Source organism: Sturnira hondurensis, unplaced genomic scaffold (assembly GCF_014824575.4).
Source record: "Sturnira hondurensis isolate 20B ecotype Veracruz unplaced genomic scaffold, ASM1482457v3 Scaffold0019070, whole genome shotgun sequence".
Classification (NCBI taxonomy): domain Eukaryota; kingdom Metazoa; phylum Chordata; class Mammalia; order Chiroptera; family Phyllostomidae; genus Sturnira; species Sturnira hondurensis.
In genome coordinates, this window is record NW_028091701.1 from 541,792 (window position 1) to 551,145 (window position 9,354).

The 9,354-nt window shown below is 43.6% G+C and overlaps 1 non-coding gene across 1 annotated transcript; it reads right to left on the minus strand.

Moving 5' to 3' along the window:
* Positions 1–7,713: 7,713 nt before the first annotated feature.
* Positions 7,714–7,821, minus strand: LOC119004156 (U6 spliceosomal RNA). The gene has a single exon (XR_005070137.1). It is a non-coding gene; the product is annotated as a U6 spliceosomal RNA (small nuclear RNA).
* Positions 7,822–9,354: the final 1,533 nt, after the last annotated feature.

Here is a 9,354-nt window from a genome sequence, read left to right on the forward strand (position 1 = left end):
CAGGTGCAGAAACTGGTCTGCAGATGTGGAACAATCTACCAAAGGTCACAGGTCAGTAAGTGGTGAATATGGGCTGTGGAAACAGAGCAATCTGATTCCTAGCTCTTGGTGGTGGAAGAACACACACCACGTGACATTCAGGGCACAGTTCAATCTTTAGCTCTGTAGGTTTGGGGACATGTCTTCTTTTTTCTGCCTTCAGTGTGGAGACATGGCAATTCATCAGCTCTCTCTTCACATTATCTATCTCTAGTTGAAAAAGATTAGAGTTATGGAGCCCAAGAAAAAGGAAAGAATTAGACTCTGCCCCAATCCAGGGGTGGCAAATAGTTATCACTGAGGTTGACTGTTGGCAACATCTAGGATCAATAAACAAGAAGGATGGGTGGACTGGCAGTGAATGAATGTTGTCTGCCATGAACATAGGTAGGCACAGTGATAGCTGGGGCATTGCACATTTGATGTTCCTGTTTTAGTCTTTGTTCATGCAAATCCACATTATTTTCAAAAGCACAAATAAATGAAGTAAAGTGTGGATATACTGTGGATATATGTACTTTTTTGCCTCCCTGGAATTTATTCTCCTTCTTCTGGTAAAACCACACAAACACACCAACAGCACCACCGCCACAACAAGGAAACGATGTAACCCCTCCATCCTGCCCCACCACACATACCTTTGGCTTTCCTGTGGGGAACTATTCCTTTCCTGCTTTAAGCCATTAACTTCCTCCTCCCTTCCCCCAAGTAAAAGGCACAAGACCAGGTCTGACTAATAAGAGATCAAAGAGTCTTACCTCTGCCACTGAGCCTTGAGCTGAAAATGCTCCCTCCCCCTGGCATGGCTTACCTGATAGGCTGCAAGACTGAAGCTGTTGGTGTCCCTCCTTGTCACCAGTTGGGGAGCACTTGATGCTGAATGAAGTCAAGTAGAGAAAAGCAGTAGAGGGAACCATGTCCTGAAGAAATCAATTTAGCCTCTGATCCTAGTCTAGCTGGTCTAAAGTCAATCATCTAGTCTAGAGCTAGCTCTACCATAGGAGGCTTCAGGTCCATGAGCCTATATATTTTGCTTAAGCTGTTTTGAGCTGTATTTCTGACACTTGCAACAGAAGCATAATTAAGCACTTACTTTGTTCAAGAAATGTTTTGTGATTTCCCTTGTAACGACTGAATGCTTACATCCCCTCAAAATTCATATGTTGAAACCTATTCCCCAGGGTACAGTAATAGGAGGTGGGAATTTTGGGAGATGATTAGGTTCTGAAAGTGGGGCCCCCAAGAATGTCATTAGTGCCCTTATAACAGGGGCCCCAGAGAACTCCCTTGTTCTCCTCTGACATGTGAGGACACACAGAGGCAGTCTGCAATCATGACGAGATTCCTCACCAGAACTTGACCATGCTGACACCTGATCTTGGACTTCCAGCCTTCCAGTTTTGAGGAATACATTTTTATTGTTTATAAGACACCCAGTCAGTGGCACTTTGTTACAGAAGACTGAATGAACTAATAAGATACCTCATAATTCAAAATTTCATTTTCACCTGCCATTTTTCACCATGCTCAAGGCCACATGGAGCTTACTCTCTCATAATGAAGGACTTCCTGTCCTCAGCACATGTTGCTCTTTGGCTTCTGCCCCTGCCAGGTTACCCACACACATCAACAAGACCCATCTTCCCTGTTGAACTCACCACTGCTTAAGACCATTTAATTGGTTATTATCATTCATGGGATAACTCCATGTGGCACAGACAGGGCCACATTCTCTGATTTCTACTTAATAGAAGCAGCTAACACAGTGAGTCAGCCACCGTCCTATGTACTTTACCTGTATTCACTCATTTCACCAGCACAACAGCCCTATGAGGTGCTGTGCTCACCACCATTTCACTGGGGAGGGGTGGGGCACTGAAGCACTGGATGGATGAGTAGTTTCCTGGGTCAAACACTCTGATTCTAGGGCCAAGCTCTTAGTATCGAGCTGCCTGGCTCACATCTCTAGCCTCACCTGCCTCCTGCCCCATGACCCCTCTGCACAATCTTGCTGTTTGCTCCTCTTGGTGCTACAAAGGGTTAAGAGATCATAGAGAGAAAGGGCTGCAGAGCATAGCATGATAATTGTGCTTGTTTTGTGGGGAGAAAATGCCTGTCCTGGTGTCAGAGCAAAATGTAAAAATGTGTTTTATTTTACATAAATTAGTCTGTGTGTTCACCCCATGCTGGAGACGGTCCGGCCACTGGATGGGACTTGGCATTAATTTAGCCGTGAAGATGGCTCATTAGTATAGGCAGGGCCCCACCTGAATTTTCTTTTGTCTCTTTCTCAGAATGGAGGGGAATATGGGGTCTAATTGGGAGGTAGACGGCACAGCAAATGTGAATGAACTTCTTCCAAATACGTCTGTTTAGCCTTGTCTACACTAGCAGAAGGCTAATCCAGGGCAGGATCAGCTGCAGTGAATCTAAGCTGCTGATTCATTGTGCCTAAAAGCCAGGGACTCAGGAAGGTGTATTGAGGGAATTTTGGAAAATGGAATTCGGAGAATCTTAATGATAGAAAGATGTTGGCTCACAGCTGCTCAGAATTATGGGGTCTTAGGATTTACATTCTTAGGCTCCTGGGAAAACAGATGTAGCCAGCCACCACACTGCCTGTGTCTCAGTGAGGTAGAGCTTCCCACTCCCTCACTTGGGCTTATTTCCCTCCTTCTGCCAGCCCCTGACACCTTTGTCTGTCTAGTTCATATCATCATTCATTTCTCAGCTGAGTCACTCACTCATGGGGACTTCCTTTCCATTTTCAGTAAAATGGGTCCATGACGTGAAAGCTGAGCCCCTCCTATCTTATGTCCTCATTTTCTCCACTGACTGACTCAATCAGAATCCTCGGCCAACAGTTGTGCAGCTTCTGCTTGAATTGCTACAGGGTAGGAATCTGTTCCATTGTACACAGGCTCACTCAGGGGGCTGTGTGCAGAATGGTTTGAGAGAGGGTAGCAGTGGAGGAGGGAGGTGCAGACATTCATGTGAGAGATGAAAGCAGGGGAGGCAGAGCAGGGGATGTGTAGATGAATTTGGTTGTATGTTGGAGGCAGAGCCATCAGCACCTGCTGATGGATCAAATGGAGTAATGAGGAAAGAAGGCAGGGAGAGAGTGGTATCTATGAGCATTAGGTCAGAACTGCCACTGTGGATTATCAACTGTGTGGACTCCCATGAGATTCTAGAGTGCACCAGGCCCAAGTTTTCTATTTTCATTTCCATTTCATTAACAACCCAACACAACAGTTCATTTATGATAGAGACAAAAAATGTGTTTATTGAGTGAGTAAAAGCATACATATGTTCACTCACTGCTAACCTACCACTGCAGAGCCTGGCATAGTCTGTGCACAGCAGATTCTCAATCAGGCTCATAAATGAATGACCAAGTGGTTGTGTGCCTCTTACAACGCTGTGTGGCTTCCCAAATGTGAAGGTAGAAGATGGTAGAGAAGCTCTGAGCTTTCTGCTTATGCAAAGACCCTGATGCCCTGACATCAACCTGTCACTCACAAAAAGAGCACATCTATTGGGTCATAAATTTGATTGCAAACTAATGTGCTGGCAATAATAAACATTAATTAAACATTTATTGCAACATCATTTTTCTTGTCATACATAATACATTTTAGAAGGGTGTCAGGGCTCATCTTGTTGGGTTGAAGATCTTACAGAAAAAATCCAGGGAAGTTTGAGCTCATGCATTACTTTTTTCTGGGTACTATTTTCTGTAGTAAGCAGAAAGTATTTTTTGGTTGTTTGCTCTCCATACCATGACAATACATTGTGTATTTACACATTTATTTATTTATTCAATTATTTATTGACTTAACAAAACTATATTTAGTGTCCACTAACTCCAAACACTACTCCTGTTCGAGGGATATAGTAGTAAACACAATGATCTAGGGCTCTGCCTCAGAGAGCCACACCACCAGCAGGAAGACAAATACTAAGGAAGTAAATAAATCAACAACATAATTTAATACAGTGAGAATGCCTATGGAGAAAATGAAATACACGGTGAGTGCAGAGAGGGGTGTGGCTGAAGAGCTCTTTTAAATGAGGTGATCAAGGAAGGCATCACTGGTTTACCTGGATTTCACAGAGAGTGCTTCTGGAAAAGAAGCAGCATGTGCAAAGGCCCTGTGTAGAAAAGTGAGTGTGGCATGACTGTGGAACAGAAGAGGGCCCGTGTGGCTAGAGCAGTTATGCCAGTGAGGTATCTCTGTGCAGTAGAAGGTGGTGAGAGGAGTCAGGATGAATTTCATCCAGACATTTATTTCTCTATTCAAACTGCAGAAGGTAGGTGCCTACTTGGTGCAAGTACTGTGCAAGGCAATATTCTGAAGATAAAGACCAAAGCCTGAAGAAGCTCTTGGTGGGTAAGTCAGAGAAGTGAATGGCCATCATGTTATAATGTAAGGAGAGCCATGATGGACACAATGACATTTACCATTAGGAGGGCCTTATGGGAGGGCTATGTTTTCTGCCCCTTCAGAGTCCAATTTGGCCATCGAACTTGCTTTGGGACAATAAACTGTGAGCTGATAGGGTAAGTTCTACCTTATAAGCTGGTCAATGCTGAGTCCCCTTCCACAGTGGTTCTCATTACTCTCTGTCATGATCACTGGAAATGCTCTAGACCAGCAATTTTTAAACTGTGTACTACAAACAAAATTAAAACAAGCAATATTTTACTATTTAGGCAAGGGCACTGACCTCTTTTCCCTTAGATTATCAACTAAAAAAATGACAACAGCCAATACAACAATAGCCATATTGTGAATGAGTCAAAGTTATACCTATTTTTGTCAGATCAGAAAAAAATTAGCTTTTTTTGCTTTGCTGCAGAATTTTAGCAATTAGTTTATATATACCATGAGGTGAAAAGGTTGAAAATTGCTCTTTTAGACAGAGGCTCCTTGGTCCATCTGGGCCCTAGATCAAGGCTGGTGATGCTGGATAGTCAAGTCATGAGAGAGAGAAAGAAAACATCTTGGTTTAGGCCTCTGAAGTCTGCAGCATAGTTCAGCCTATCCTGACTGATGTGGCCAGGATAAGGATAAGCACAAAAATGGAGCATGTGACCCCACCTGAGGAAGTCAGGAAAAGCCTCCCAAAGAGGGGATGTCTTTGCAGAGGCTGGAAGGCATGTGGGAATTAGCCAGCAAAGTGAAGGTAGCAGGTGTTGCAGAAAGAGAGAGAGAGACAGAAGTCTTGCTCAGGTGACTACTGAAGAGGGAACCATAGGTGATGTTCTAAGCCTGTGTAAAGCACAGGCTTTAGGGACAGGGAGGCATGGGTAACTTTTCTGTATCTGACCTTGGGCAGAAGCCGCTAACATTTCTGAGTATCAGACTCCTCATTGCATGATGGGTATAGTGGCACAATCCAGTCAGCACCTGGTATCTGTTTATAAGTGCTCGTTCAAAGTTGTGACATTATTGCTTGTGATGGCAGGTGTACTGGAGCCATTTGGTCCAGTTTTGTCATGGCCTCTACCAAAATGCCATGAGAGGTCACTCATATGTGGCATTTAGCATGTGCCTGGCTTTACGCACTTCACGTGCATTTCCAAAGCACAGAATACCAGTGTTACTGTTCTATTCATTTCACTGCAGAGGGCATGTGAGCAGAATGCACATGACTTGTCCAAAGCCACAGGACTGCAAAGTGGCAGAGCTAGAACTCAGACGTGGGTTCTTGTCTAGTGTCCACACTTATAACTGTGACACCATCTTCTGTGTCTGTGCTTGCATACTGAAGGAGTTCCTGCCCAGTGGCTGAGATGACACTCCCAGTCTAGGAGGCACAGTGTGAAGAGAGGAAGGGCTCTTAGCCAGAGCCTGGCAGGGTGATACTATTATCCCAGGAGAAGGGGACACAGGCAGGGGTGGGTCCTGGCATGAAGTTGCCAATGAGGAACTGGAAATAGTGGCAGGTTTCTTATAGCCAAAAGTTACTGAGCCCCTGTTCTGGGCCAGGGTTCACACTTAGTGCTCTGCATACATTGGTGCCTAGTGTCCATACACAGATACAGCTGCCACCCACTGGGCCTTCGGGTCTTACACTCATCAGAGTCATTCTATGAGTGAGTGCTTTGCCAGTGCTCTCAAGGAGAATCCAGTTGTTATAGGAGCCATAGGACCCTGACTAACCTTGAAGGTGACATCAAGTGCAGAGATAGTGGCCACCTGGGAGTGACCTTCACCCAGGGGAGGGGAGGGGAAGTAGAAGGACATTCCAGGAAGAGAAAGAGTATATGAATTAATCTGCAAGAGCCTGGGCATGTTTGTGGATTGGAGAGTCTAGTGGTAGAGAAGAAAGCAGGACAAGAAGATCCAGAGAAATCAAGTGGGGCCCCTCCCTTTGGCTTTTCCCAAGGGCAATGAGAAGCCAGCACAAGGGCACTAGCAAGGGAGCAATAGGATCAGATTTTCCTTGTGGCAGACTCACTCAGGCTGCCATTAGGACTGGGGAGCAAGACGGGATGGGGAGACCATTTAGGAAGCCATTATGGTCCTCCTGGCCAGGACATGAACAGCACAATGGAGACAGTGGGTGGATTGCTCTAGTTGAGCTAGTGACTCTGGAGTCGCACTCTGGTGACATTTTATCCTTGTCCTCTTCCTCCCTGGCCAACAGTGCTGCCTGACCTAAATTTATCCCCCACGAGTGGTGCTCCTGTAAATTGAAGATTTCTGAGATTTCCCACTGTCCACGTTCTCTATGTGGGTCACAGGCCACGCAGCCCTGAAGAGCTGGTAATTGTGCCTCTTCTTTTTGTTTGTTTGTTTGTGTTGTTTCGTTTCCTGAGATTTCTGTTTGGTTAGTAAGAAGGCTTTTTATAGGTTTGAGTTTACAAGGCCAACTCTCAGCTCCCATTTGGTCATAGGTGAGCAGCCTGGGTCACCTGGCTCCAGGTTAGCAGAGTTTCCCAGACTTGGGGAATCTCTTCTCAATTGGCAAATTTCCCCTGTGAAAGCTGAAAAGGCATGGGTTAACTTTCTTTTCCAACTAGCTCTGCATTTTCTATAAAGATATAATCCTTTATTAAGTTAATGAGGCATAATAATTATTAATTGCTAATTATTCATAGTTGCTTAGTCTATTTAAAAGAAATGATACCATTTAGAGCAAGATTTAAAGATATGCAAATATCAAACAGCTTCCTTCAAATATTCAGCAACTCTGTGGTACCATGGGCAAACACAATGACTTTTGTGCGAAACATATTAATTTTGTTCTCATTTCCATGAATTGGAAAGTCAGTGAACCACCTATGTGTCCTTGGCTGACTTCCTTAACTTCTGTCAGTTTCCCCATCTTTGAAATGGGGATTTGGACACCTGCTTGCAGTCCTGTTGGGATTTTTGCAGAGTGCTTAGCATGTATGGAAAATTAATTATTATTTCTCAGGATCATTGGAAGGATTAAATGTCATAATATATAGGAAAGGTAAGCTACAAATTAGGGGCTTGGTAAGTAAGCATTTGTTCTACATCACTCCTTGAGTCTTCTTAGGTTGTGGATATCAATAATTTACATTCTATTTGGGATGCTACCTTACATTTTAAAATGCATTTTCTGATTTTTTTTATTTTTTCTCCAATTTTTTATTTAATTATTTTTCAAGTACAGTTTTCTGTCTATTACTCCCATAAAAATATGGAATGCTTCACAAATTTGCGTGTCATCCTTGTGCAGGGGCCATGCTAATCTTCTCTGTGTCGTTCCAATTTTTAGTATATGTGCTGCCGAAGCGAGCACTGCATTTTTTGATTTTAAAGTGTATACTCATTGTAGAAGACCTTAGGAGATTTTGGAAGCAAATAAAAATGGAATTAAAATCTTCCATAAAACCACCTATTAATGATTTCAATGTATATACCTTGTGGTTCAGTTCCATTCTCTGTCTCTGCTTCTTTCTCTGTGTGTAAAAATAATTGAGGCCATCTTATATACAGGTATTTCTATCTTATTTTTCTTAATACATTATAAAAGCTTTTTTTTCTCTGTAGGTTCTCTCTCTATGTTTAACAACAAAACATATCAGACTTTAGAGTAAGATTAGCTTGGGATGAGAATTCACAGCTTTACTGTGTGTTAGGTATTTGTCTCTGTAAAAGGGACCAATCTTCTCTTATAAGGTAAGTGTAGGATGTATACTATGTAAAGCCCATAGAATGCCTAATACAGTTACCAAAACATAATCAGTGCTTATAAATGGTGGTAGCTGTTACTGACACTGATTAGGCTCCTGTGTCAGCTAGGCTAGGTCATGATGCCATGACCAGCACCACTGAAATCCCAGTGACTTAACAGAAGCCGGGTCTTCACCACCAATGGCAATCACTCTCTCAGGTGAGTATCTTCATATGGTGATTTAGAGCCTCAGGTTATTCCCATGATTGCTAAGGCAGGGAAGAGAAACTGGAAGGTTTCATATTAGCAATTAAATGCCTTGACCTAGAAGAAATATGCATCCATTCTGCTTACAATCAATTGGCCAGAACTAATTGCATGGACCCACCTTCAAGATGCGTGTGTGGGGAAATGTACATAGAGGATTCCCATGTACCCAGAAGAGGAGGCTCAAGTATAGGTGAGAACTACGAGTCTGCCATGGAATTCTCTCTCCATCATAGGACTGTTCGCTCTCATGAAAGTCAGAGCACTGAGATTCAAGGTCATCCCCAGCATATATATGTGTGATGAGTTCTCAGTCCCAACTTGGCCAGGGGAAGAGAAGCATTGATATATCCTGGATGTGCCTGACACCCCACCAGCATTCCAATACCAGTTCTCTCTGTATCTAAGTCACTGCCCTGTTTGCTTGGTGCTGTGAATGGTGCAGTTAAGCAAATGGTTGGGCTGACCACAGTACAACATTCCATCAGTGCCCTGTCAATCCCCTTATCTATACCTTGTCCTGAGGTCCATCAGCCCCAGAGGAAAGTGTATCAGGCCTCACTGTGGCTTTAATGACACATACATCATAGCATGGAGAACACTAAGTAGGTCTGAGCCCTGGTGAGCTAGAGGCTGGCTGAGGGCTGAGGGGATCCAAGGGGATTACCAGAATTCTTGAAAAATCTTCAGGAAGTGTTGTTTTTTGGTGTTCATTCCCTCTTTTTTTCTTCCCAGTTAATATCAGTCTTTCTTCTTCCTAGACCATGACAAGGGGTACAAGGGAAGAAGGTTTTAAGGAGAAAGAATACATGGGAATGCACTGTGGCTTCCTTCCCTCTTGGTTGTGTGTCCTGGGGGAAATTTTTTTCCCATCTCTGGGCTTTCATTATC